The sequence below is a fragment of the Equus asinus genome, chromosome 1 (assembly GCF_041296235.1).
Source record: "Equus asinus isolate D_3611 breed Donkey chromosome 1, EquAss-T2T_v2, whole genome shotgun sequence".
NCBI classification, from domain to species: Eukaryota; Metazoa; Chordata; class Mammalia; order Perissodactyla; family Equidae; genus Equus; species Equus asinus.
In genome coordinates, this window is record NC_091790.1 from 112633525 (window position 1) to 112661144 (window position 27620).

At 39.2% G+C, this 27620-nt stretch overlaps 1 long non-coding RNA gene across 1 annotated transcript in view; it reads right to left on the reverse strand.

Annotated features, from left to right (window-relative positions):
- LOC123285572 (uncharacterized) overlaps nt 1-27620 on the reverse strand; it is a 90669-nt gene that overhangs the window by 51649 nt on the left and 11400 nt on the right. Inside the window, exon 2 of the long non-coding RNA XR_011502252.1 lies at nt 19523-19613. This is a non-coding gene — a long non-coding RNA (uncharacterized lncRNA). The remainder of the gene's footprint in view (nt 1-19522; nt 19614-27620) is intronic.

Consider the following 27620-nt stretch of genomic DNA (forward strand, 5'->3'; position numbering starts at 1 on the left):
CATTTTTGTGTCTTTGGCACACAGACTGTCACTGGCCCACAGTAGGCCCTCAGTAATCATTCATTTCATAAACAATTGATAATGTGTGTATCTTTACATAGTTGAGACATTTAGAAATGTCCTCATAATGCAGCAAAGTAGTTGTGGGCTCAAAACATCATAGAATAAAGCAAAGAAGAAAAACCTTACGCAAGAACACCCTTTGTAACAGAAACCCTGGAAGTTTCAGCTGTTGGCAAAGGAAAGTTACAGCACAGAACCGCCCAAAGAAATGTTAGCAATCTCTTTTCCTCTCCTTTAAAAATAAAATTTCCAAATTTATTTTTTGGGATCATAATTGTTTTATTTTTCTTTGACTTGAGTCAACAAGTTAGGTACCAGTTAAAACTGAGTTCAAACTCAGTCGACCCACATTTTTCTAAAAATAAATCCACAAGGTAGAACACAAAGGATAAAATAATGAATCATCTACTTCAAAGGGAATAGATGACTGACTCTTAAGGTCATTGTGGAAAAACTAAAGAAATTGGGAACAATTGAAACTAGTACTTCATATGCTCTCTTGTCAGGACGATTCATATACTCCTCTTGCTTTCTCTCCCACCTTCTGCCCCAGAGCAAGAACAACCCCATCCTCTCCTACGCCCATGACCTGGTTTTGGGCCACGGTGGGAAGCAGAAGCATCTCTTCCAGAATTATGCCCATGGCAGTGCCACACCTACCACACCTGTGGCATAGTCGTAGGATGAGAAATAAAGGAGTTTGTGGGTAGCGCATGTGGGTAGAAAGGACAAAGGGAGACCCACCTGTAAAGAACAATTGCATCTGATGTCACCTGCTCTGGTTGAACCTGACCTTCATCCAGACAGCAAAGCCTGTTTTCCAGAGTGCCTTCCAAGCCCAGCTGGCTCACAGTATATTTTCAAACTAATTTTTTTTTCTAATTCACCTTCGTGTCAGGTGGTAAATATTCTATTGACCATGTTTGTATGGAAATAACCTGATTTGGATACAGAAGAAACAGAATAGAAGGAGTGGAGCAACAGGTTTGCTTGGTTTTGATGGCTACATTGCACAATCTGGGCAAGGCGTTCTGTGATATAAAGGATTATTCTAACTCAACCCGGAAATCCGGCCAGACCACCCAGGGCCTTACAAAAGCACTTCAGCCTCCACAAAATAGGGATAAGTTCACCGACCTCACGACATGGGGCCTCTTGGAGCCTGTGGCCCTTCTCAACTAGAGAATATACTAAATAAATGCGCACTTGCTTTTTGCTAGTTTTATAAAGGAAATTTATTGTTCTTTTTAAAAAAGAAAAAAGAATCCAAAATTATAGCCTAAAATGAATGCACGCATACAAAGTTGAGAATATAGAAATGACGCAAATCCAAATAACAGTACCATTTTTATGTCGTTTAAAAACAGCGTATTTTGATTGTTACACGTAAAGAATTTCACATTCCTAATAAAGAGGGGAAAAGTGAAACATTCAAGTCTCCTTTTATATTTCAAAATATCACATACCAAAATGTAAGACTTAATCTTGTTCCAGATTTCAGAGAAAGTTATATGAAACACACTTCCTTAAATTCTTAGGGAAAACAAATCTAAAATATTTTAAATGATTTTTCAAAAAATATATATTAATAGTTTCCCCTGAAGATCAATGTGTTGAACTGAGGTTTATTTTTCCCAAAGAAGATTTGATGTTATTTGCTGGGTCCAACTTTTGCATATGGAAGTTCAAAACTTTTTGTTGTAACTGCTGCCTTCTAGTTAATCATCAATTCAATTCACTTTAATAATGTAAATTTTCCATGCAGATTTATCCATGACATTGTACTTGACTGGAAGAACCACCCATTAAAAGGACGTGAGAGAATTCATCTCCCTCATTACTTCTTTTAAGCACATTCATGAGAATAAAGCATCAATTATGATACATTAATCTAAATAGGATGCTAAGGGCAGACTCACGGCTGATTTGGGCTTAGAAGCCTTTTCTAAATAAATTCTACTTAAAAAGCCAACTAGTTGCATCAAGAAATCAATTGCTTTCTGTAAAACAACATAAGTTCCTTTTGAACTTTTCATTTTTAAATAATTTCAAACTTACAAAAGAATTCCAAGAATAGGAAACAGGATACTCTTTGCCCAGATTCACCAGTTCTTAAAGGTTTGTCACATCTGCTTGAGCTCTTGCTTTATCTTTCTCTATCTGTGTGTATATATATGTATTTATATTTATAGATATTCTCTTAACATAATCAGGACTTTTACCATTAATACAATATTACATTATTATCTCATATATTGTCCATATTCAAATTCCACCAAATTCCCAATAATGATCTTTATGGCAAATATTCCCCTAATCCAAGATCCAATTCTGGGTCACTCATTGAATTTAGACATCACGTCTTCTAATCTCCTTTAATCTGGAAAGTTTCCCAGCCTTCTTCTATCTTTCACAACATTGATATTTTTAAAGAATACAGTCCATTTGTTTTTATAGAACATCCTAGAATTTGGATTTCTTTGAAGTTTCCTCTTTATTAAATCAAAGTATGTATTTTTGGCAAAAACGCTTAATAAATGATGTTGTGTCCTCAGTGCATCACATTAGGGGGCACGTGATGAGTTTTTCTCATTAGTGATATTAATTTAATTATTTGGTTAAGGTGGTGCCCATTAGCAAAACAAGATAAATTACTGGTTACAAGGAGCAAATAATTAGATGAAATTTTAGAGTTATTTTGTGTGGGTTGTTTTCTGAATATTAAAACTTCATATTTAATGACAAAATACCAAGCACACAAAAATAAGAAAAAACACAGGCCCTGTTATTAAATGAAATGCCAGGGATCCGGGCAAGAAATATCACTTATTAGACAAAGACTAATGGAACTACAAGATCTGATTAAAAATAGCTTTGTTTTTTCACGCATACTACCTGTAAAATACTTTATGTATATTATTTCTAAACTTTATTACTGCCTGAAAGATTTTAATTTCAGCTCCATTTTGCACAGGAGGACTAACTGAGGCAAGAGGATTCAGTGATTCCCTTGAGGTTAACAGGTAGTAAGCAGAAAAGACAAGATTTGAATTTTAATCTACTGGATCTCAAATGCCTGCTTGTTCTAGCTTATCATACTGCAATTCTTTCAAACGAAAAGTCTCAGTTTCTATACGTTAGCCAAAACCAAATATAAATGTTATTAATTTTTCTCCAGGTAAAAAGCAGATTAAGGGCCAGCCCCAGTGGCCAAGACGTCAAGTTCTGTGCGCTCTGCTTCAGTTGTCCAGGTTTGGTTCCCAGGTGTGGACCTACACAGCTCTGTTAGTGGCCATGCTGCACTGGCAGCCCACATACTAAAAAACGGTGGAAGATTGGCACTGATGTTAGCTCAGGGTGAATCTTCCTCAGCAAAAAAAAAAAAGATAACTTTTGAAGAGAATTTTTTAAAATGCTAATGGTAAATTTTAAAAATTATCTTAAGAGGCTATTTTAAAATAGGCACTGGAAATAAAGGACATCTAGTGTGCCAGCTTTAAGCAAGACTTGGTGTACAGATTGAACTTTTATTTACTTTCTGAACTTTTTAATTTACCATATGTCTCCCTCTTTATCACAGACTCTTTTTTCCCTTTTCCATGTTCTCCCATTTAGCCTTATTATTCATCTATATCTTTCTTCCTGGATATTTAGATCTCTGGATCTCTCTCTCTAATTCTGGCCTCTTTCCCCTCCCAAATATATTTCTCCACCTTTTCAACTTTTCCTTCTTTCCATCATGTTGTCACAGCTGATCAGGACTTGGGCAGTGAAGACCATCTTAAAGGATCAATCCTGAACCCTATGCCATTTAGCACTTTCATCAATAATTTGAATGATAATAATTAAGAGTAATGCCAAATTGGATGGGGGGGCCACAACCTAGGGAAATTGCATTAAAACTAAAATTTCTAACAAGATAGGGAAAGGGATGGCTAAGAACAGAAGATGCTGTGCAGGGTACCAGGAGTGTAATCACTTTAGGGAAGAAAAACAATCTGTTCAAGCACAAGATGGTACAGGATGGGCTTTGTACGAGCAAAGAACAGAAAAGAATGCAGAATTAGAGTGATTCCCATGCTAGATATGAGTCAGGAAAGGAGCACATTTAAAAATATGTCTAATGTTGTTCTATATGAACAATGTTACAAAATTTACTAACCATGAGGTTAACTTGCCTTTGTTTTCAGCATTGGTTAGGTCCTGATTACAGCAATGTTTCTATTTTGGCTATTCACATTTAAAAATGTATGCATTTTATGGAAATATTGGAAAAAATGTTTATTGATATACCGCAAATTACAGATTCCAGGGAAAAACAACTAAAAGCTTTAAAGGCTATACTATCGGACCTAAACGGACAAATTTAAGAAACTGAGCATATTAGTCTACTCTGTACTTCATAACTCTTAATACGGACTATATTAAAGCAGAAAACTTTTCAGATAAGGCCATGGAAATATTATTTATAGAATCAAAGACTATTTGGACTATAGGATCTAATAATAATAGATACTATTTGCTTTATGGAGACAACTTGCTAAGCACTTTATCATTATTATTATTTCTAAACTTTACACAGGCCTGAAAGGAAGTAACATTAGCTCCAACTCTCAATGTCTTTCACTAATAAGCATTCTATTCCTTAATCAATAGGTGTTTACTTCGAAAGTAAACACCTCCCGGAGAAAAGTCTTTTCAATCATTCATACCTAAATGAAAAATATTTCATCAGATATCACTTTGCTCTATCCTTAACATCTAACAAGTAGCTGTTTTGATGGGGGAAGGGGAGAAGGGGGATAGAATAGTTTGGGGGTACTGAGATTTGATGGGGCGGCCAGCTTGAGTTGGACATCGCAGTAAGATCACCGTCACTTAGCTGTGGGAGCATTACAATTTGTCCTGTACCTCCCCGCTGTAACCACTCCGCTGAGCATTATCTGCCTGAGGGTTTGGGAAGGCTCCCCCCATGAGGGAGGTTCTCTCCAGCTTGTCCCAGTCAGCACCGCAGGAAGAGCCAGAGGAGAGGCAGTAGAAGTCATCCATGGTAGACGCAAAGATGGACTCCCGATCATAAGGATGAGTAGAGACTGGAACGAGATACTCAGAGACAGAGTTGGTGGAGTCTCCATCCTGAAAGAAGCAGGTTCTATCACGGGGAGAAGTTCTCTAATGGAAAGAAGCTCTGTGGACCACACACCCTGGACTGGACCTGACTGGGGACGGTGAGGAAGGACAAGCTTTGCTTTGAAAGAGAGGCAAAGGAATTGTTGTCTTTTTAAAAGTTAAATGCCGTGAGCAAAGTATCCACTTCTGTCAAAGCAAAAACAGACACTAATCATATTACAAAAAAATTTTTATTGTGCAAGAGATCTACGAAACAGACCATCTGGAGAACTTCACAGTTCAGGTTTTCAGAACTATTATTATTATATTATTATATTAAGTATTATTGTACCTCTGTTTGCTCCTATGTGAAATTGGTGTGCTGGAAGACACTGGATTAACCAGATGATCTGTGAGGTGTCTTTCAAGTCTAAAAGGATACATTTCTGTGGTCTCTCCAGGCTGGCAGCTGCGTGTGCAGTGTGGGGTCGGATCCCGGCTAGGCCTCCTCCTTGGCGTGGGGCTGTAGGCAGGTCACCTGGCCCTCTGGAACCGGCTTCCTCATGTGATTGCTCTTGTTACAACCTTCTCTTGGTGCATTTTGTCGGTCAAGATACTTAACCGAAGTCTGTTGCCTCAAGTAGGAAATACCATGGACAGGGCTGAAGAACATACAATACCCGTAAAAATGCCTGACATAATGTCTCACAAGGTCGCATAGGAGAGCCTCAGTAAAGCTGGTCCCATCTTCCTGCGGCCTTCCGAGAGCTCCTCACCCATTTCAAACTAAGGTCACACACAATTTCCCGTGGAAACGAAGGACAGAAGTTGAGAAAATTGTTCGGTTTATGCTTTGGAGTTTGACACAGGCTTTGTATTATAACATTTTATCCTTCATCTTTTATCACCTATTCTGATCAGAATCATCTGGCACGTATATTAGCTGTCTGCGTTCCCAGAGCCAAGGCTCAAAACATGTAAATGCTGATGAACTTGACCAGAAACGCTGGTTTTTATCAGAAATACAAATGGAGACATCAAATAGCCAGATGAAAGTTTATGAGGGTCTGGAAGTCTTTCTGGATATTTTAAATCCCTTGCCCATTATTATTTTAACTGTATTATTAACAATTCAAAATGTTGTGCCCAAACTGGACTCACGGAATATTTTTCTTGAAGTTTTTTTTTTAACTGCATATCCTCACCTTACTATAGGCGAAAATTAACTATCTATAGATCTCATGACAACAGTAGTTGAATATGGAATTCAATGTGTATACATCTCAAAGAGTGAAGTGACAGTGTAATTTTTCCTTAGAACCAAGTTAATATACACATCATACATAAATACGTAAAGGCCATCTAAAGATGAGATGTTCATGAAAATTCTGGGGTACGTACAAAACAAGCATATATGTCATGATATCAATAAATATCTGCTGAATTAATGAAAACAAAAGATCTCAGAAGGCTTGTGAGTCTTAAAATGTATTGTTCTTCAATCTTTCTTTCACTCTTTACTAAGTGGACACTCTGAGGCATAGCAATTATTGAGTCCAACCTTGCTCATGGTGCCATCACCCTGAAATTATAAAATTAATCTACATTTCTTCAGCTTTCATAGAAATCTATTGAACATTATGTTCTTGGACGTCTGCCAAAAGCCTATGTTGAAATGACAGTGGGAGGAATATTTTGGCATCGTTCACGAAATTTGATGACACTTTTGTTTGTTCAATGTCTTTCATAACCAGATCTGTGTGGTAAATTTTTCTTGGACTTCAATGCTGAGCAGTATTTGTTTCTTTCAATCAATCAGTCTGTTTCACTTTAGTGATTAGTAAGAACTACGTAACATATCTCCCTTTTTACCAAAAAGTCTAGAGGTAAGTTTTCTACTCAATTTTAATATCTGGTCATTCTTAAGTTTCTAGATAATTATTCACCATCTTACATCTACACCCTCCACTCCCACCACCCTGTTTATTAACTGGCTTTTGTTCTTTTCCTCTTGTGTTTTTTTAAAAAATGCCTCTGTACTTCGTTATAACCTATCTCAATCTTTTTAGAAGTTATTATACAGAGAAACAATCAAATTTTTTCCCTTAATTTAGCAATTACTGTAATTAAAGCTAACATTATCTGGGTATGTAAGGTTAAAGCTTAAATTTGACTCTTGATAAACAATACTCTATCACAAGAGGCAAATGCTAAGGGATGTGTGTCTGTTCAGATGTAATCTACTGACATACTGTATTAGCATATGGTTTTTACCTTCAAATATGTCAAACAGCTCCAAACAGAAATATGTACACGATTAATGCAAAGCCACGTACCCCAAATCTCCTGCAAACTTCCTTTAATTAATACTATAAACCCTATGGCTTTATACCTAAGTTAAAAAAAAAAACTCAACCGTTCCCTGGATTTATAATCCAAGAAGAAAGGCATCTGACATATTTCTGGGTGTGGTCTCTGAAGTTTCAATCCCCCTCGACTCTGATTAGCTGGATATTCACGGCTATCTTGAAATACGAAGGAGCTATGTAAATTTTATACCTGTCCTTGAGAAGACCCTAATGAAGATTACTGATTAGAGCATTCTCCTCCATTTAGCATTAGTGATATGCACGCATCAGAAGGGCTTAGCTGTGGAAGCCACTGTGTGAGAACCAGGACGCCCATGCATCCATATGGAGACATTTCAACAGTACTCTTCAGTTCTACTAAAATTAAGGGTCAAACCTTCTGCCAGTGGCCATCATCTATGAACTTTGAACTGGCTACATAGGAGTAAGAGAATGTCAAGCATTAACATCAGTGGTGGGAAGCATAAAATCGAGAACAAAAATGTGGAGGAAGTGCTCTCCGGGCGCTGCCATCAGGTCATTTTTGGCCTCTGTGCAAGAAGCCGGGCCTCTGCTGGGTTTGTTCCAAGTGTACCATGGAAGAAGGCCAGCTCTAAAATTAATATTCTGCTCATTATTTGACGATTTCATGAAAACGGAGAAGGAATAAATTACCTTCTCTTCCTTTTTGGCCTTCTATTCAGGAACCCACGTCATTTAAGCAACTCTATTCTTGCAAGAGGAAGTCAGTCATACCTCCGACCTAGGAAACAACTAGAGCAAGTACATGTGATGAGAGAAGCGTGTTCATGGGAGATTATCTGAAGGATGTGAAATCAATCCATTCCTCTGGATAAGCAGACACCAACTAAGACTGATTTAGCCCACAGAAATACTTTGTTTGGCCCACACTGTATTTTTAAAAATTTGAACCAACACTGAAAAACTGTGAGATGTCAAACACAGAAGGTCTGCGAACACTGTACCAGGGTCCCCACAGGGCAACGTCTGCTGGAGCTGAGAAATGGCGGCTGCTCTCTCCAATGAGGGCAGGGCTCTCCAAGTGGTCACAGCCCACACACATGTGCATTTGCAACGCTGCAAAGATTCTAAAATCAGTGAGAGCTTCAGGGAACTGAATGCCGTGATCATACCACGCTACCCCCATTCTAGTGTCGGTATCACTTTTACTGATTTTCCTTTGGTGGCTGTCATCAGCCTATATTTAGGGATGCTATAAAATAGCCTCAGAAACTCTGTTTTCAGCTATACTAAGAGTGTGGATTGCATGCTCTTTACAAGGCAGAATCTTCCGTGAGGACCCTTTGAAGAGATTTTCTTCTGGCTTTACCGAGAGGACTAGTTATGCTTGTCCTAAGCAACTGGACAAATTGTCAAAAGCAACTGCTTTCTTCTCATAAATATGGTATCTTGTGTATCTCACCAGCTTATTGTCTTCTTACGGACTGCTAGAAAGTCTAAAGATAAATTTGCAGCCCAATCTCAGCAACGATGTAAGCTCAACAGTCTATGTGCACTCTTGGCTACATCGTATACTTACACCTGTCTTCACCTCAGCCTTTCCCTCCTTTACTTAAAAAGTAACACTTACTATATCCTAATAGAGGAAAACAAAAAGAGGAGCGCAGGAATTCGGAATACCTAGAGAACTCATTTTGATATTAATTTTTAAAGAAAGTACAATAGCTACAGTTAGGAAATTCAAATAGTACAGAGAATAAGTTAAAAATTTGCCTCCTTACGTCCAATCCTTTTTCTCAAAGGTAACCACCTGCAGACACACGCACATACGGTCACATACACAGATACACACGTGTATTTAAAGATCAGGGTATAAATACACCATTACGGCCGCAAAAAGAAGTTCCCTTTCAAATACCTAGCATTTTATGAGAAATAGTTTAGATGTATTTTTTAAGAATGTTATTTTCTTGCTCTAAATACTGTAATTCTTTTATAATAATTCACAGTACCAGATTGCCTTTCAAGCAAAAAAAAAAAAGACTTCACAAAAATATTGTTTATAGGACTGACTAGATATTTGATGATACTAAAAAGTTACTGTTGTTTTTTGGATCTGTAATGATGATTTTGTGATTATGCTTAAACGGTGGAGTCATTACCTTTTAGATATATGTACTAAATATTTACAGATAAAATATGATACTTAGGACTCCAAATAATTTGAGGCATAGTAGAAAACAAAATTAGTCAATTGATCACTGCTGAAGCTGGGTGAAGGGTATGTGGATTTTATGACACTTCTATTATTATACACATTTGAAATTTTCCACAATAAAAAGCTTAACAACTTCATAGGTACTACTAAATATATTTAAAAGGCGGCAAAACTGAGTTTTAAAAATTCACCTAGCACCTCTCTGAATATATATTTTGACATTACCCAAGAAAAACGTAGTTTCTCAAATTACAGAAGGCATCAGTTTACAGTTCTAGCATGCCATTGTTTTTTATCATAGTTTTATTGAAACATAATTCACACACCATAAAGTGCAACCTTTTAAAGTGTACCCTTTAGTGGCCTTTAGTATTTCCACAGACTTGTGCAACTTGTGCACTATCTAATTTTAGAACATTTTTATCACCCCCAGAGAAACCCGTTGCCCATTAGCAGCCTAGCACGAGATTTCACAGCAGACTCCCTCCGCTGTAACCTGGCTCTTTCTTTCATTATGTCAGTACATGCAAACCCTTTACTCTTCTGCACAGATATCTAACTATTTTTAAGCACCCTTCCTATCCTATGAGAAGAATAAGACCTCCATTGTGGTTCTCCCCTTTCTTCTCATCTCCTCATCACACCCGCCATAAAAAACGCAGTCACCTGCTACAGCAGACTGCAGCTACATCCCCAAGAACAGGCTTCCTGAGAAGCATCCCACCCAAGGATATCAGGTTTGGCCAATGGAAGGTCAGCCAATATGCCACACAGTAAGTCTGAGCAGAAGCTTTAAAAGACATCGTGAGTTTCCACCAGACATCTTTTTTCTGCTGTGAAAAAGGAGTGTCCCGGAAAGGGAATGCTCCTCCAGCCTAGGTCCTAACTGCAGAGAGACGTGGAGCCGCATGAAGGCGGATAGAGCTGCGACTGACCCACAGTCCCCGTGTGAGGTGGGCAAGCTCCTGAAGTCATCACCTTGTGAAACCAACTCATCTTCACAGGGCACTCAAATTCTGAATAAGGGCCAGCTCCGTTGTGACTTACTGAATTCCTATTTCTGGGAAATTTCAGAGAAAATTAGCTGATGATGAGGAATCATGGAACAAAGCAGAAGATGCCCTACCTTCTAAGAATTTATAATCCCGTGAAATTATAAAAACCATGGCATTAGGAGACATTTTCACTTTTACCTACAGAGAGCCTACGACAAGTCAGTTCGCCATCAGAGAGAGGAAGATCCTGCTGAGAGACACGAAAAGCTCACAGACACAGGGACAAGGACAGTGCTGCAGAAACTAAGAGAAAAATCCTCATCTTTGTCAGAAAGCGAATTTTTCCAAAGCCCTTGACTGTGCCAGGCATTCTGAGGAGGGCTCCTAAATGGGCCACGACAGGTACCTCTGATGACTGTTACCAGCAAGCGAGAACAGAAAAACGACAGCTTCTTAAAATGCTCTTCAAAGCAAATTGGCTAATTTTTAAATAAAGGCTCTGATCATTCTAATTACAGGATCATATACAGAATTCATATGAGAAAACAGATGTTTACAGAATGTAAAAAAATACATAAAGACTGATTCGCCATCAAGTTCATTTAAGAGTTGAAGCTTTCTTTGTAAATGTAATGTATTGTTCCATTTAAAGACTTATTTGACACACAACTACTCAGGCAGTTATGGTACAAATTGAAGTGACGCCGGTGGTGTCTGTCCTTGTCTACAGTGATTGCATTTTAATTGGGGCTGGCTTTCATTTGGTTAAAATGTCAACTTTAATTTTACTTGTGAATGTGGCTATCTATAGGCGGCAGCCTGTTTATTTAGTTGCTTGATTTTGCGTAGGAGGGGTGGGGGGAGGTGTTTGTTATGCTTTTCTCATTGCAAATGGAGGAAGTCATGTTTTTATCCTGGTTTCACTTCCTGTTTACAGGCTAAAGATGGAATTGCCACTATGCTTGGAGACAGCTAATACGTTCTTCTCCTTCCACTCTTTCACGAACAGGATATAACATGGAGGAATTCTTGCCCAGTCCTGGAACATTTGAATGTTTATGCATGAACAGCTATGATCAAAGTGAATTTCAGAATAAATTGGTATAGCTTTGTGGAAGGCAATTTCATGGTATCTTTTAAAATTAAAAAAAAACACATATCCTTTAATATAACAAATTATAGAAATTTAACCTATAGAAACACTTTTACATTCACTCAAAGATCTATAAATAAGGATGTTCACCAAAAAAAAAAAAAACCCCACGTAAATCTCCTTCAGTAAGAATATGGTTAAATAAGTTATGGTACATCCATACTGTGAAATACTGTGCAGCCTTTAAATGGCATATGGGAGTCTTCCAGTTAAAGACAATGAATTGAAATCTAAAATCTAAAATCTCTAAATCTAAAATCACTAAAATCTCATTTAAATAAGAGCAAAGGAATAAAACACCATATAAACTCACAATGACAAAGACAACAGAAGAATAGGCAAGACATTTTAGCAGATTTCTAAAGAAGACGGAGAAGAGGTAACTCATGTAGCAACTTATGAACCATCTTGGGTCCTCCAGCCCCAGTCAAGCCTTCAGGTGACTGACTGCAGACCAGGCTGAGAGCTTATCTGCAACCTCCTGAGACCCTGAGCCAGAATCACCGGGGGGAAGCCACTCTCAAATCCTAACCCAGAGAAACTGAGAAAATAAATGCTTTTTTAAGCCATCAAGTTTTGGGGTAATTTGTCACATAGCAATAGATAACTAATACAAAGTCTTAAAGTGATAAATGAAGAAACAGCATTATAAGATAAGCATGTTGAGTGATTTGGGAGGTAATTATTTAAAAAACTCCACTGATATATTTAAAAATGGCATGCAGGTATTACATTGATTAAATTTTAAAAAATTTTAAGATGTAGCTTTATACTTATCGACAAATTTAAAAACTCTATACAAGTTTCATATATTTATACATACACATATGTGCATATATACACACGTGTGTACATGTATAGATATACACACATACATATATACGCATATATTTATAAACGTATCTGTGGAAATAGATTGGAAAGTATCTAGAAAAATCAAATTGGAGCAGAACTGGAGGGGGAGTTAAGAGAAATATTCACTCTTTACGTATTTTACATTGTCTAAATTATTCTAAAATGAGTGTATTTTACTTTACTCATTTTGTTATTTGAAAATCAGGTAGAAAGGGACTGACCACTGGCATAATCCAAGGGAGCTAACAGTTCTAACAAAGGAGAACTCTTCTTGCCTAAAACAAAAGAGTTAATCATAAATCAAGGAGATACACATAATGCAAGAAATTCTAAGGATAGATGTTTAAAAATTTTCTGGAAAGACCTATGAATGTTACACTGTTAAGATGTATTTATAAAGTGGTTAAGGGCACCATAGGTGGACCCAGACTGCCTGGGTCTGAATAACCAGCTCTGCCACTTAGAACCTGTATGACCTTGACTGCTCCGTGCCTCAGTCATGGCACCTGTAAAATGGGGATGATCATAGTAGTACCTATCTCGTAGGGTCCCTGGGAAGATCAAATAAGTCAATAAACACAAGGCACTTAACACATCCTGGCCAGAGTGAGCAAAACATACAAGTATTATCATGAGTGTGTCGTGAGTGGACTCAGTAACAACCCCGTAAGAAAAGAATCTGTACTTGAAGTCAGAGGAACCGTGGCTGTAACACAGTGCTGACTCCAGAATGTACACAGAAGAGAAAGGATGGAGGAGAGCCATTTGATTTCACGGTTTCACCTAAGTAAATATAGTATAATCACCCAAAAGAGCATGTAATTCAAAAATCACTTATATTTAGCTTTACTATATCTCATACTATGTGATAATTTTAAAGCAAATATAATTGTTTTTATTATATTTTATTTCATTACTAAAATTATCCTCCATTCTGTAAGTGAGCAATATAATGAACTTGATCAGCAACTAAAAATATGTTGTGAACAAAATTAAAAAGGTAGAAAATTAAAAATTGACTTAACTTAGAACATTTCTACCAAAAACAGCAAACATCTTTCATAGTGTTCAAACACAACCGTGAATATATTGGCAACACTTCATGCGACTAAGAGCATGAACTTTACTGTCAGATAGACCTGAGGTTACCTTGTATAAGTTATCGAAGCTCTCTGACCCTCAGTTTCTTCCTGTATACAATGGGAATAAAAAGCAGTATCTACTTATGGCAGGCGACGCAAGAATTAAACAAGATAACCCAAGTAAAGTACAAATACAGGGCCTGTCATATAGTGGTCGCTCAAAACAGTTGATTTCTTCCTTTTGATTGCCATCAAACAGCATATTTACTCAACTCTTCACTTATTTTCAAATAATATAGTGGTATATTATTAATTATATATTATAAATGAAGGCATCACAGACTTGTGGTGAAGAGTTCGGATACTAAAATTTAAATGCCTGTGTTCAAATGTCAACTCTGCCACTTATATGTTGTGTAACTTTGGGCATCTGTAAAATTAAAATGAATAATAACTAATTCACAGAGTTGTTTGGAGGCTCAAGTGAAACAATGTATATAAAGGATCAAAAAATGTCAGCTACTATTATCATTCGTAAAGCTACAGAAATCAATCATCTAACATTGTATTTGGTGGGACCAACCTCGTACAAGAGACAACATTCTCTTCCTAATTCACCATTACTCCTGCCTTATCCTGGCCCGCAAGAAATCAGAAGGCGAGAGACACCTTCATTAGGCCACGGGATCCTTTCTTTAAAGAAAATTTCAATGAACATCTTTGAAGAAATATCTATGAAGCTAAGTTTATTACAACAACTTTTTTCTGTTTAAGCAATGAACCCAGGAATATTTGTTTTGCTTTTTTTTTTTAACCTAGTAAGCCTACTTGTAGCAAAGAGAAACACACAGAGCTGGCCAAAGGACATTAAAAGTAACTTCTCAACAGGAAAATCATGACAACACTAGCACCAATGGTCTTCCACACACTAATCTTAAAACCTCATCATGTATTTTCCCCCCACAAATGAAGACCTTATTATATCCAAGGCAGGAAAACCTATTCATTTATTATTGTTTCCCTGACACTTGTATTATGTTAGCAGACTCCCACTTATTCTTCAAAACAAACACAGCTAAAATACTACCTCCTATGTGAGGTTGGCACTGAAATTTCTCCTATTTCCCAGACAGAACCAATCCCCCCCTCCATTTTTTTTTATTAAGATTATGACGGATTACAGCCTTGTGAGATTTCAGTTGGGCATTATTGTTAGTCATGTTGTGGGTACACCACTTCCCCCTTTTCCCTGGTAACCACCGATCAGTTCTCCTTGTCTATATGTTAACTTCCACCTATGAGTGGAGTCATACAGAGTTCGTCTTTCTCTGTCTGGCTTATTTCGGTTAACATAATACCCTTGAGGTCCATCCATGTTGCTGTGAATGGACCAATTTTGTCCTTTTTTCTGGCTGAGTAGTATTCCATTGTGTATATATACCATATCTTCTTTATCCAATCATCAGTTTCTGGGCATTTAGGTTGGTTCCACGTCTTGGCTATTGTAAATAATGCTGCAATGAACATAGGGGTGCAAGGGACTCTTGGGATTTCTGATTTCAGGTTCTTAGGATAGATACCTAGTAGTGGGATGGCTGGGTCATAAGGTATTTTTATTTTTAACTTTTTGAGAAATCTCCATACTGTTTTCCATAGTGGCTGCACTAGTTTGCATTCCCACCAACAGTGTATGAGGGTTCCTTTTTCTCCACAACCTCTCCAACATTTGTCGCTCTTGGTTTTGGATGTTTTTGCCAATCTAATGGGTGTAAGGTGATATCTTAGTGTACTTTTGATTTGCATTTCCCTGATGATTAGCGATGATGAACATCTTTTCATGTGTCTATTGGCCATACTTATATCTTCTTTGGAGAAATGTCTGTTCATGTCCTCTGCCCATTTTTTGATCGGGTTGTTTGTTTTTTTGTTGTTAAGCTGTGTGAGTTCTTTGTATATTATGGAGATTAACCCTTTGTCAGATAAGTGGCTTGTAAATATTTTTTCCCAATTAGTGGGCTGTTTTTTTGTTTCAATCCTGTTTTCCCTTGCCTTGAAGAAGCTCTTTAGTCTGATGAAATCCCATTTGTTTATTTTTTCTATTGTTTCCCTCATCTGAGGAGTTATAGTGTCCGAAAAGATTCTTTTGAAAATGATGTCAAAGAGTGTACTGCCTATATTTTCTTCTAGAAGACTTATTGTTTCAGGCCTAATCTTTAGGTCTTTGATCCATTTTGAGTTTATTCTGGTGTGTGGTGAAAAAGAATGGTCAATTTTCAATCTTTTGCATGTGGCTGTCCCCCCCCCCCCCATTTTTGCTTACATATACCTTGGAGTCAGCAGTATCCAGCACTTATCATCAGCAATCATAATTTCTTGTTTCTTTGTTTTTCTCCTGCTAGAATGGAGCTTACATGGGACTTCTCACTCTGCAGTATGTTCTCTGAATTTGGTTTTGGTCCAGCTGATTTCAATTTTGTACCTGGCCCGCCCTCCTTTGCGGAGTCTATGCTTTTTCTGATCCGAGCCATCTTTCCTTCTTTTCAAAAGAGACATTGAGCCTACAGCTTGGCTTCTTTGACTCATGCCGATTACACAGCTTACTTATTTATTTTCTGAAGTCATCTTCTTGCTTCTTAGCACACATTTATTTTGGGTAGTGACATTTTAAAAAAAAAAGCCTAACATGCCACAACTAGAAGGACCTGCAACTAAGATATACAACTATGTACCGGGGGGAATTTGGGGAGATAAAGCAGAAAAAAAATAAATAATAAATAAAATAAAATATACAATAAAACAAAAAAAAGCCTCTAGAGTCTCTTAAGTTTGGAGACTGTGGAAGAGATGGTTAGCGGGTCCCCGTGTCTATTTTGCCTCCCTTCTATGACAAGAGAAACCCCAATTTTCACTGAGCACATGATGGTCCAAAGAAAAGACTACATTTCTTAGCAACCCCCCAGTTGAGTGTGGTCCTATACCTAATTTATCACCAATGATGGGGGTCCATGCCCTCCATCCAGAGACCACAGGAATAAGCCAGTAGTTGAATGAGCTGGGTTTGTTGCTTGTTGCCACAAGGAAGAATGCACACCGTGGGGAGCCCTGGGTGTTTCAGTAAGAGGGTGTTAGAAAGACTTTGCTATAGGATTTGGCTCATGATAGGCGATTTTAGGGAGGGTTGAAGGAAGCAGTGCTTTACTCTGGATTGGATGTTGTCAGGAAGCAGGGGCAAGTCTATGATGGAGTATCTTAAAATAATATCAGGAGGAATGAAACACAGTTACAGCCGTAACTGATAACAAAGCAGTAGTCACTCACATCAGGCAGAATACGGACATGTCTGGTCATTTTGCAGTTTGGACCACGTTCCTATCTTTGTGTTCAGGCATAATTATGGAGCAGCCTTGTTTTCATGGCCTTGCCTGATGCTGGTGTTGTTTGAAATCGCACGTGCTTAACAGAAGAACGCCAAGGCCTGGCTGCGAGTGCCAGGGCAGCTCTCGCATGTCCGGGGCTGCCCTTCTCTTCCTCATGGGTAAGCAAAGGATGGCACTGAAACCTTCTATAAAAGCTGGTGTTAAAAGGGTAGAGCTGGTATGTATCCTTTGCCCCTGATTCTTCTTTTCCTCCTGTAGACGAACTGGAATGTGGTTGTGATGGCTCGAGCAGTTCAGCTGGCACATGAGGTGATCTTGGGAATAGAAACTACAACAGCCCTGGACCGCCTCAGCTCCAGACCTTCATGTGAGAGAGAAACAAAAGACTACCTTGTTTAAGCCATTGTTATTTGGGGTCTTTTACTCCTAGCCAAAGTTATTCCTAACTGATACAGGGAGCTAATGGTCAGTCCACTTTTTAATGTGTTTGTTTAAGGTTGTTCTCAATTTCTTAAATTGGATAGATCGACATGTCAGAGAATTGATTTAGGCGCCAGAACTAATTATCTTTGTACAAATGGAAGAACACTGTACATGTGTATTGTTGATAAGCTGCACTACTATGACTTGAGTCTCCCAAGCTGGTGTTCTGAGCCCTGATTTATTTCTAGTTTACCTTTACGACAAAGGTGTATTCTTCCGGAGTTTCAACTTACTGTGTGAGTCCATATTGCCTGCTGACCTCCTTGCTGTGTGGGCCAAGTGATTTGATTTCTGCGCCCTTGGCCCCGCAAGGCTATCACAATGAAAGTTGAAATTCCGTAGGGATCGGCAGACATCTTTAGCAAATGGTTTCTGTGCTCTCTAACCTCTCTGGATTCCGGTTTTCCCATATCTTCAATGCTTTTCAACCATTTCTTTATATTTTTCTAGCCTTTTTAGTTATGTTTAGCAGGAAGATTGCTCCAAATAACCTAGCTTATCATTACTAGTCAAACTATTTACTTTGTAATATTAAAACTCATTACTATTTTTTGTATATTTTTTTCTAAATTTTATGCTTGTACATGTATTACTTTTGGAAGAAGGAAAAATATGTTATTATAAAAGCTGTAATGCTAAAACAATGATTTATTTTATGCCTTTAAAATATATTCTCCATAATTTATAAGACTTTAATGTGAATAATATTTGACTTTCTTATGAATTGATTACTTTTTTTTTAATGAATTTTTTTTTTTAAGATTTATTTTTTTTTCCCTTTTTCTCCCCAAAGGCCCCTGGTACATAGTTGCATATTCTTCGTTGTGGGTCCTTCTAGTTGCGGCATGTGGGACGCTCCCTCAGCATGACTCGATGAGCAGTGCCATGTCCACGCCCAGGATTCAAACCAACGAAACACTGGGCCGCCTGCAGCGGAGCGCGAGAAATTAGTCACTCGGCCACGGGGCCAGCCCCTTGAATTGATTACTTTTTAATCTAGAATTTAATAATACAATATTTATTTAAAAATGAGACTGTTTTTCAGGGGCGAGCCCAGTGGCACAGCAATTAAGTTCACATACTCCACTTCAGCAGCCTGGGCTTCACCAGTTTGGATCCCGGGTGCAGACCTACATGCTGCTAATCAAGCCATGCTGTGGCAGATGTCCCACAGATAAAATAGAGGAAGATGGGCACAGATGTTAGCTCAAGGCCAATCTTCCTCAGCAAAAAGAGGAAGACTGGTGGCAGATGTTAGCCTGGGGTTAACCTTCCTCAAAAAAAAGAAAGACTATTTTTCATTGTCACTATTCTAAATATCATGAGCATATTATTGTACTGACTAGCTCTAAAACATTTCTGAGTATTATTGTGTATTCATTGTAAATAGCCTAAGTCCATTTTATTAACAAATACTGTTTTGGCCCCTTTGATTGAAAAAAATATATTACTTCCTTATCATTTGTACTACTTGTTATACTATTTGTAAAAGTGTGTACTTATTAAAACTGTTTGACACCATATAGTAGTTTATGTTATAAGCTTTTTCATGAAGTATTAAACTGCTGGAAGGAATCATGCCTTATACATTTTGCCTTCTATGTAGTATATCTCACTCAATATTTTTGGCAGGTTAATCGTGTTTCTAAAGGTCTGGGATAGTTTGTGACATAATGATTTCTAGGGTAAAATCAGGTTTAACAATAGTTAAAAAATTATAATATACTAATATGTCTGGAGTGACAGGCAGACATTGCTACAATATGGCTTTCCTTCTTATATTTACTTTGCATTTTCAGTGTGCTAGATATTTTAGACTGCAAAACAGAATTTTGTGGATTTAAGATCATTCAGCACCTGAGTGTCCAGTCTGAAGATTACCAGCGTCTCTCCTGCTGCCTGTCTTTGAGACATTCCATTTCCCATGAAGGCCTCCAGGGAGTGTGAACTGGGGAAAAAGAGGAAACTCTGTCAGCTGACGGGCTTCCCATTCATATCACTGGGGAAGGTACGGTAGGGAGGAGTTTTAACCATTGAGGATGAGAATAAGGAAATATCTGTAGAGGGACTAGCGGTACCCGAGACATGTTTGTTTAAACACGTACATTCTAATGACAGTATTTTCATTTACAAAGACCTTTCCTTAAAGGAAGCCCAGGTGAGACAACGAAGTGATTTTTATATCCAGCAACCATATGCCCCAGATTTTGCAGAATGGTTCCCATTTTAAACACTATGTCTCATTTGTACCATCAGTACAGTCCAACACGTCCTGCGTAAACACGTCATGATGTTTACAGGCACGTTTAAGTCACTTCTGAAGTCTCCTGGTGAACTTGCCCTTGCTTCCTGTAGCCGTTAAGTAGACTGTAGCAAGCGCTCCACAATCCTTCCCAAGGAATCTTATAACTTTATGTAATAGAGGGTAAAACCTTCTGTTGTCTCCGCTTTGGGTAAATGGCACCACCATTCACCCAGTGGGAACCTGGGAATCATGACTCTCCCCTCTCCCACGGCCTCCTCATCCAATAAGTGTCTTAATCTTGTCCTGCTCGTCACCCTTCCCACGTGGCTTCACCATTCACCCTCTACAGTAAGCCACCACGGTCATTTCTAGAAGAACACACACATTCATGTTATTTCTGCTTTAATATATTCCTCAGTGACTCCCCATTGCTGTAGCAGAAGAAGTAAACTCAAATGTCTGCAAGGGAAGATAGGAAACCTAAATACGTGATTAGTCAGGTCAAATATAATAAGGAGAGGCTGCCCGAGGAGGCAGAAGATGGGAGGATGTGTGTCTGCTTATAGGCATTCGAATTCAATTAAAAATAAGCTACGCCGAACAAAGCAGATCTGTGGGTAAGACTCCACCTGTGGGGTGAGAGTTTTTATCCTTTTAACTTGTTAGCATGGTGTAACAAACCTTTTCATTATCTGGTCCCCCACAAGCATCCATCCTGCTCTTAAATTCTTCTCAGCGATGGGGAGCTCCCCCAAACTGCCAAGCACCTTTGCCCACGTCACTTCCTCTGTCCAGAAAGTCCTACTGGTGAATTCCTACTCATCCTTGAAGGCTGAAATGTTACCTCTGGGAATTTTTCCCTGACAAACCTCAGCTAAGATTAGCAATTCTCTTCTGCATTCCAAAACACGTAGTTCATATGCTATTTAGATTCAGAGCTTATCTCACTGCTATAATTATTACTTTTTACGTCTGTACCATCTAAATACACACATAGCTCATCGTGAGTATTTAATTTATCTTGGTATCCCCAGCATCACACACACTGCCGACAGCACAGGCACTCAGAAAACAATTGCTGGATGGATGGATGGATGGCCTGCTAACTAAACGACATGTCTGATTTAGACAGTATTTTAGAGATGCAGTTTTTAAATTTTCAAGTGCACAGAATAGGTCTGCCTGCCTACAAAGTGTTGCCAAGTGGAAGCTACTCTCAGAAATCTGTTAATGAACAGATAAATCTTAGCTATGATTGGCATACTCATTTATGTGAACAAATGAAGCCAAAAGAGAGCATCCTTAGATCCAGCTTCTTCCATCCCCAGCCACACGGAAAGACGCTGCCTGGTAATGGTCGAAAGTCTGGGCTTCCTAGTCAGACAGGCTCCTGGAAGAGTCCCAGCTTTGCCACCTACAAGCTTTCAGACCTCAAGCAATTTACTTAATCTCTCTAAACCTGAATTCCTTGTTTGTAAAATGAGCAAAATAGCACTTACTTCACAGGTTATCGTAAGGATTCAGTGAGACAAAATATTTAAAGCCTTCACTATAGTGTCTGGATCATGGTAAGCACTCAACACATATTGATAATTGAAGTAGGACAGTATTTTGAGATATTTACCTATGATTTTTCTTCCCCCTCATTTTCTGATTCCCTTCTCCCCCACCCCAAAATTCAAAGAGATAGCTGTGTGTTCAACATTGCAGGGAAGGGCTTAAAACATGATAAAAAGCAGAGAAGCCTGCAAGTTTTCTGACTTTTACCTCTAAAAGTCCTGGAGATGGCAAGAAGATTGAAGAACAAAATACTACGGCCAGAAAGAAAGATGGAAAGGGATTTCCCCAAGACAGAAACAAAATACCCCCAGGCTGGGAATGAAGGATGGGAGGTCTGTAAATAGGTCTGTTTCTAGGAGAAAAGGGAACTTAGGCCTTGCTTCCCGAGCAGAGAGACAAGGAAGGTACAATCCCAGGGAAGGAATAATTACATGGTGTGTTGGGGTAAACAGGGCCACAGACAATCCCACAGTAATTTCCACACTCCCAGTGCCTCATAGAGCAGCAGAATTCCTGTGCTCCTGGAGTGTCATGTGAGCAAAAGACAGTGTTTGGATCCACACCAGCCATGCTGTACTGGCTATGTACTGTTGTAGAACAAATCACCACTCCAAAACGTAGTGGGTTACCACGACAACAAACATTTATTCTCTCACATAGTTGCTGTGGGTAAGGCATTCATGAGTAGCTCAGCTGGGTGGTTCTGGTTCAGGGTCTCTCATGAGGTTCTACTCAAAACATCCGCCGTAGCTGCAGTTATTGAAGGCTTGATGGGGCCGGAGAATCCACATCCAAGAGGGCTCACTCACATGGCGGGCAAGTTGGTGCTGGCTCTCGGCGGGAGCCTCAGTTCCTCCCATGTGGACCTTTCCTAGGGCTGCATGAGTATCCTTGCAATGAGGTAAGGATCACTGGGGGCTCTCTTGGAAGCTGGCCACCATGTATGGCAAGCGGGGTAATGACTGTCTCTGCAGCAAGCTGCGTTGCCTGATTACCTGAACAAGATGCCAACACCTGACAACTTGGCAATGCACAAGACACAGAACCTAGCAGAACTGGGGGCGCAGGGGAGGCCTAAAGGATTGCTCTTAAGTTTTCTGTCAGCCTGGTGGGATTGGAGGCACAAAGCAGAATTTAAACTGTTACAGAAGTAAAGAAACGTGCTATTTCTTGTACACTTGAGTTTACAAATAATAATAGGAATTGCCATTATTACTATAAATACGGGAGTAAATCTACTTTTGTCTCATTTTTCCCAAGCAGATCAAGGTGACTCCAGTTCCACCAGGTCAGTAATTCTCCATCTTGGAAATCAAATACAGAAACAACTGGGAAATTTTAAGAAATACCCACCCACAGAGCTTCTGCTTTAATTGTGCTGGAGCAAAGCCAGGGCATTAGTATTTTTAAAAGCCCCTCAGATGATTCTAACATGTTACTAGGGTTGAGACCCAATGCCTTATGCAAACCCCAGGCCTTCTTGCTACTTCAGATTATCTATGATTCTACCAGAAGCTCACCATATAGGAAGCCGGCTAATTCTGCCTGCTGACTGCCTAAGGTAGTCTTCCTCTGAAATACCAGAATAACTTATCAGTAATATTTTACTGGAGAGCAGAGCAAAGGCTAAGGTTTGCTAAAAACAAAATAGGAGCGAAGGGATCTCAGCTGGCATTGCATTCTCAAATGCGGTCAACGCAACTCTGCCTGTTAGGCCTATCATCCTCAGCAGCCGGTCAAAATTTAAGTCTTGCTTATCATCTATAATCACACACACACACACTACGCCATGCTTTCTCCTCTTTTACTCTATCTTACGTGACTTCTTCAAGGAAGCTAACACTTTTGAAACACACTCGTCTCCCTGGACTTGTAAGACATAACTGATCTCTAGTTCTTTTCCTACTTCTGTGACGATTTCTTGGCTTTCCTAGCTGCTCTTTCTCTGCTTGCCTCTTAAATGATAGCGTTCTCTAAAGATCCTGTTCTTGGCTCTCTTTTCATCTCATTACACACTGTTTTCCATATGCAAAACTCACTTAGTTCAATAGTTTCATCGACCATCTATTTACTATCAACTCCCAGGATTTTATTTTCCTGTTCTGACTTTTCTCGTGTTCCAGACCTGCATTTGTTCCTGTTAATTGAGGTACTCAAACTTAACACGTTCCAGATCTCACCATTAGCCTTCTCCACATCACCTCCCAGCCTGCTTTTCCTCCTCTATTTCCTATCCTAGTGAATGGTGCCGTGCTTCCAATCATTCAAAACAGAAAACAGGCATCATCCTAGAACAGGGGCTGCAAGCTGTCTGCTTATTTGCTGACACTGTTTGTATTTGGTTCAGACAGAACTTTAAAAAAACTCAGAGCCAGCATTTAAGATTTGGGAGATTTCACATCGAAATACAGATTTAGGCTTCTATTTAAAAATCGGAAGAGGAGGCAACGCCAGGCCCTCCTTACATGGAACCACTGGCTAGAGCTGAGTAGCAGATGTCCCATTTAGACTCGGATAAGCCCTTGGTCCATGAAGTGGATGTAAGGACCACACTGGATGCTGAGGCTCTTTTCATTCATTTGTGTCACCTGTGCAGCTCTTGAGGCATCTGAGCTTATGACTCTTGTCCTAACTCCTTCCTTTCCCCTAACCCCACTGCAATCAACCAGCAAGTCCTACAGATTGCAGCATTTCTCCGGTGTCTCCGTCCTCTTCATCTCAGTTGCTGCTTTCTTACTTCAGGATCTCAATCACTGGTTATCTGGACTTCTGTCACCGTTTAACCACCTCTAGCTCCACTGGTCTAAACCAGTGACACGCCAGTGACGTAAACTGATGTTGCTATCCTACCTAAAGGATCCACTGGCCCTCCAGCGCCCACAGGATGACGTTCAAATTCCTTTAGTCCATGGGACCAGGCCATCCGTGTCCCGACCCTGCCCACCACTCCAGCTTTATCTCACTTCACTCCCACAGAGTAGTCTGTGCTCCAAACAGTTATGCTAACCGGGTGGCTTGCGTCAAACCTCTGGATCATGCTGCTCTTTATGCCTAGAATATCCTTATCTCACCATTCAGCCCACACAACCACATTCTTAACTCCAGAGAGTCAGTTCGAGTGTTACCTTCTTTTTGAAGACTTTTCTGCTTCATTCCCAATTCTGCAGGTAGATATGACCATTGCATTCCCACATCTACCCTTTTCCGTCCCCTGTAAGATTGCTATCTCGTCGACCATGACATTTTATTGTGCCTATTTGCCTACCTGCTTGCATTCCCATCTATTAGGTGGTAAGTTCCTTAAAGGCTGGGACTCTGCCTTATTTGTCCTTACATTTCCAGAACCATGCTTTGTGCATATAGCTGCTTAATAAATATTGGCTAAATGAATACATGAACGATTACTTCAAATGATTACTTACAAGTAAGGTTGTTCTCTTGAACAGGTTGATCATCTTCCTGTAATCGTCACACTACTGCTTTTGTTTTCACTCAGGGATTATGCAAGGGTTAAAAATTTTAGCTCAGTTCAAGCAAATTAACTCAATTTCAGAAATAGCAGGGGCTCAAATCAATGGGGTATATTTGCATTAACAATGTTTCCCCAGTTTTATTCTTAAGAAAGCTACCATATATTGCCTCTGACAGCTGGGGGCAAATGATTGATAAGTAATTTATGACTCACGTTAATTATATCATGTGTAGGAACACACATCAGTGTGCCCTATGGGTATGGCTTATAAATAACACTGAGTTATAGCCGTCAATCCTCTTAATGAGGAAAAGAATACAATAGGACCTTTAACGAGCCAATTATGAATCAACCAACTTTTACAGCATAAGGGAGCATAAATGGCACTTCTCCAGGTAATATACTTTGTATTACTCCCTGGAAAAACATATTAATATAAAAGTAAAAATATTTAAATCTTCAAACTTTCAGATAAAACCACACAAAAACACGGAGTTCTAAAGACATCCATTAATTCAGTAACTATGTATTGAGTACCTAGTCTGTGCTGGGCACTGTTCTAAACTCCAGGGATGCTGCTGTCTTTATAAACAGGACTAAGGGATGGGGGAAGCCAGTACAAGGAACCGGGCTGGAAGATAAGAAGGGAGCCCAGGGCTGACTATGCAGCATATTGAAACACAGGCCACTTTGCTGGGGAACCAGACAATTCTTTTCACCAGCACCGACTCACATTTTTGCAGCCATCCCCATGAAGTTTACATTTTAGTGTAGCGGTGGGGAGAGGGGAGAGGGCAGGCCAACAGACAACAAAAAAATAAATAAGTAAAATATAAAGTCTGTTCAGAGAGTAATATGTTCTAGAAGAGAAACAAAGCATGGAAAAAACATGAGGAGCGCCAGGGAGTAGAGGCACAATTTTAAATGGGGGGGGTGGGTCAGGGAAAGCCTCACTGAGGAGGGGGCCTTTAAGCAAAGAGCTGAAGGAAGGCAGGGAACCAGCCTCGTGGATAGCTGGGGGGAAGAGCATTCCAGCATAAGAAACAAACAGCAAATGCAGACACAAGTCCAGACACGGGCATGTGCCTGGAGCTTTCGTGCAACAGCAGGGCAGCCAGTGGCCAGTGTGGCTGGAGGAAGCGAGCTCAGAGGAGAATAGTAAATAGTAGATTCGATCAGAGAGGTAATCGAGGGAGGAAAGGGGTAGGATCTGAATGTATAATATGTATAATGCAGTGCTTCTCTAACCTGACAGGCCCAGTGCTCCATTTCTATAACAAATATTTTGTACTCTTCCCTTACTATCCTGAAATTAACCTCACAGATAATACAACCTATCCACACACCTAACTCCAAAAGACCTACCATAATGCCGGACCTGTAATATAAATGAGAAATAAGTAAAAGTTACTTATAATAAAATAATATCTATGTCAATACATAAGTGTTCAGACACGAACACTGTAAGAGACAATGAAATATGTCACCTTCACGTAAAATCACTGTAAATGTGACAGCTACAAATGCAGACTGATAGAGGAGTGTTCCCTTGGAAACTCAGATGCTACAAATGGCGATGCTGACGCCGTCTCTGACACGATTTTCCGAAACAGCAAACCTCTGGTAAAATTCTGAACAGAGTATCATCTTCCCTCAATTTACATGACAGTTGCGTTTCTGGAAAATCAAGTTGTACGTTAAAACCGTGCAAAAATATATTTTGTGTTTATGTATAAATGGAGTTAGGTTCCAGGCTCAGATCATTATAAACAGGTTTTTCACCTTCAAGAAGGTCCAAAGGACATTCGGAAGTCATGCAGAAGGCACATGAGGGGACTTTTTGAGGTGATGAGAATGTTTCATACCTTGATTGTTGTGGCGGTTACATGGGTGTACACATTTGTGAAAGCTCATCAAACTGCACACTTAAAATGGCGCGTTTTATTTTATATAAATTACACTTCAAAAATTGATTTAAAAAAAATGCCATGCAAGATGAGAGACAATTCTTCATAACGAGGGAATCTGGAGCATGGACTAGCAGCCCAGGCTCCCAGATGCTAAATGCCACTCAATCACGGTACATTCAGAAAGGCTCGCCACGCATTTCCAAAACACACCCTAGTAAGCGATACCACTCCCCTGGAGAATACTGCGTCCTGTCTCAGTGGGATGGGAAGCCACTGGAGAGTTTGGAGCAGAAGAGTCATGTGATCTGACATGTTTTAAAAGGATTGTTCTGACCTTTGGGACAGAGGCGGGCAAGAGCTGATGCAGAAAGACCGCTTAGAAGACTATCAAAAAAGGCAGGCGAGAGATGATAGTGGCTTGGCCGAGGGTAGCCGCAAAGTGCATGAGAACAGATCTTTATCAGCTTCAAACAGAGCCCCCAAGGGACATGAAAGAAACAGAAAGAGCTCAAAAAATTGTTATTAGATCCAAAGAAGTAAACGGCAGTAATTTTCAATACTCTTAGCAATACTCATAGAATACTACTTCATTGTTCAATGCAACTGAAAACACTTTGGGGTTCTAGCTGTGTCATTTCATATTTAAATATAATGAAGCATTACTTTCTGGTGAAATGAGATTCAAAAAAAAAGTGTCTTTTTTTTTTAAACTTTACCACAAAAAAGTGTATTTCTTGCCTAAGTAAAATATTTTATCTTGGCTATTTC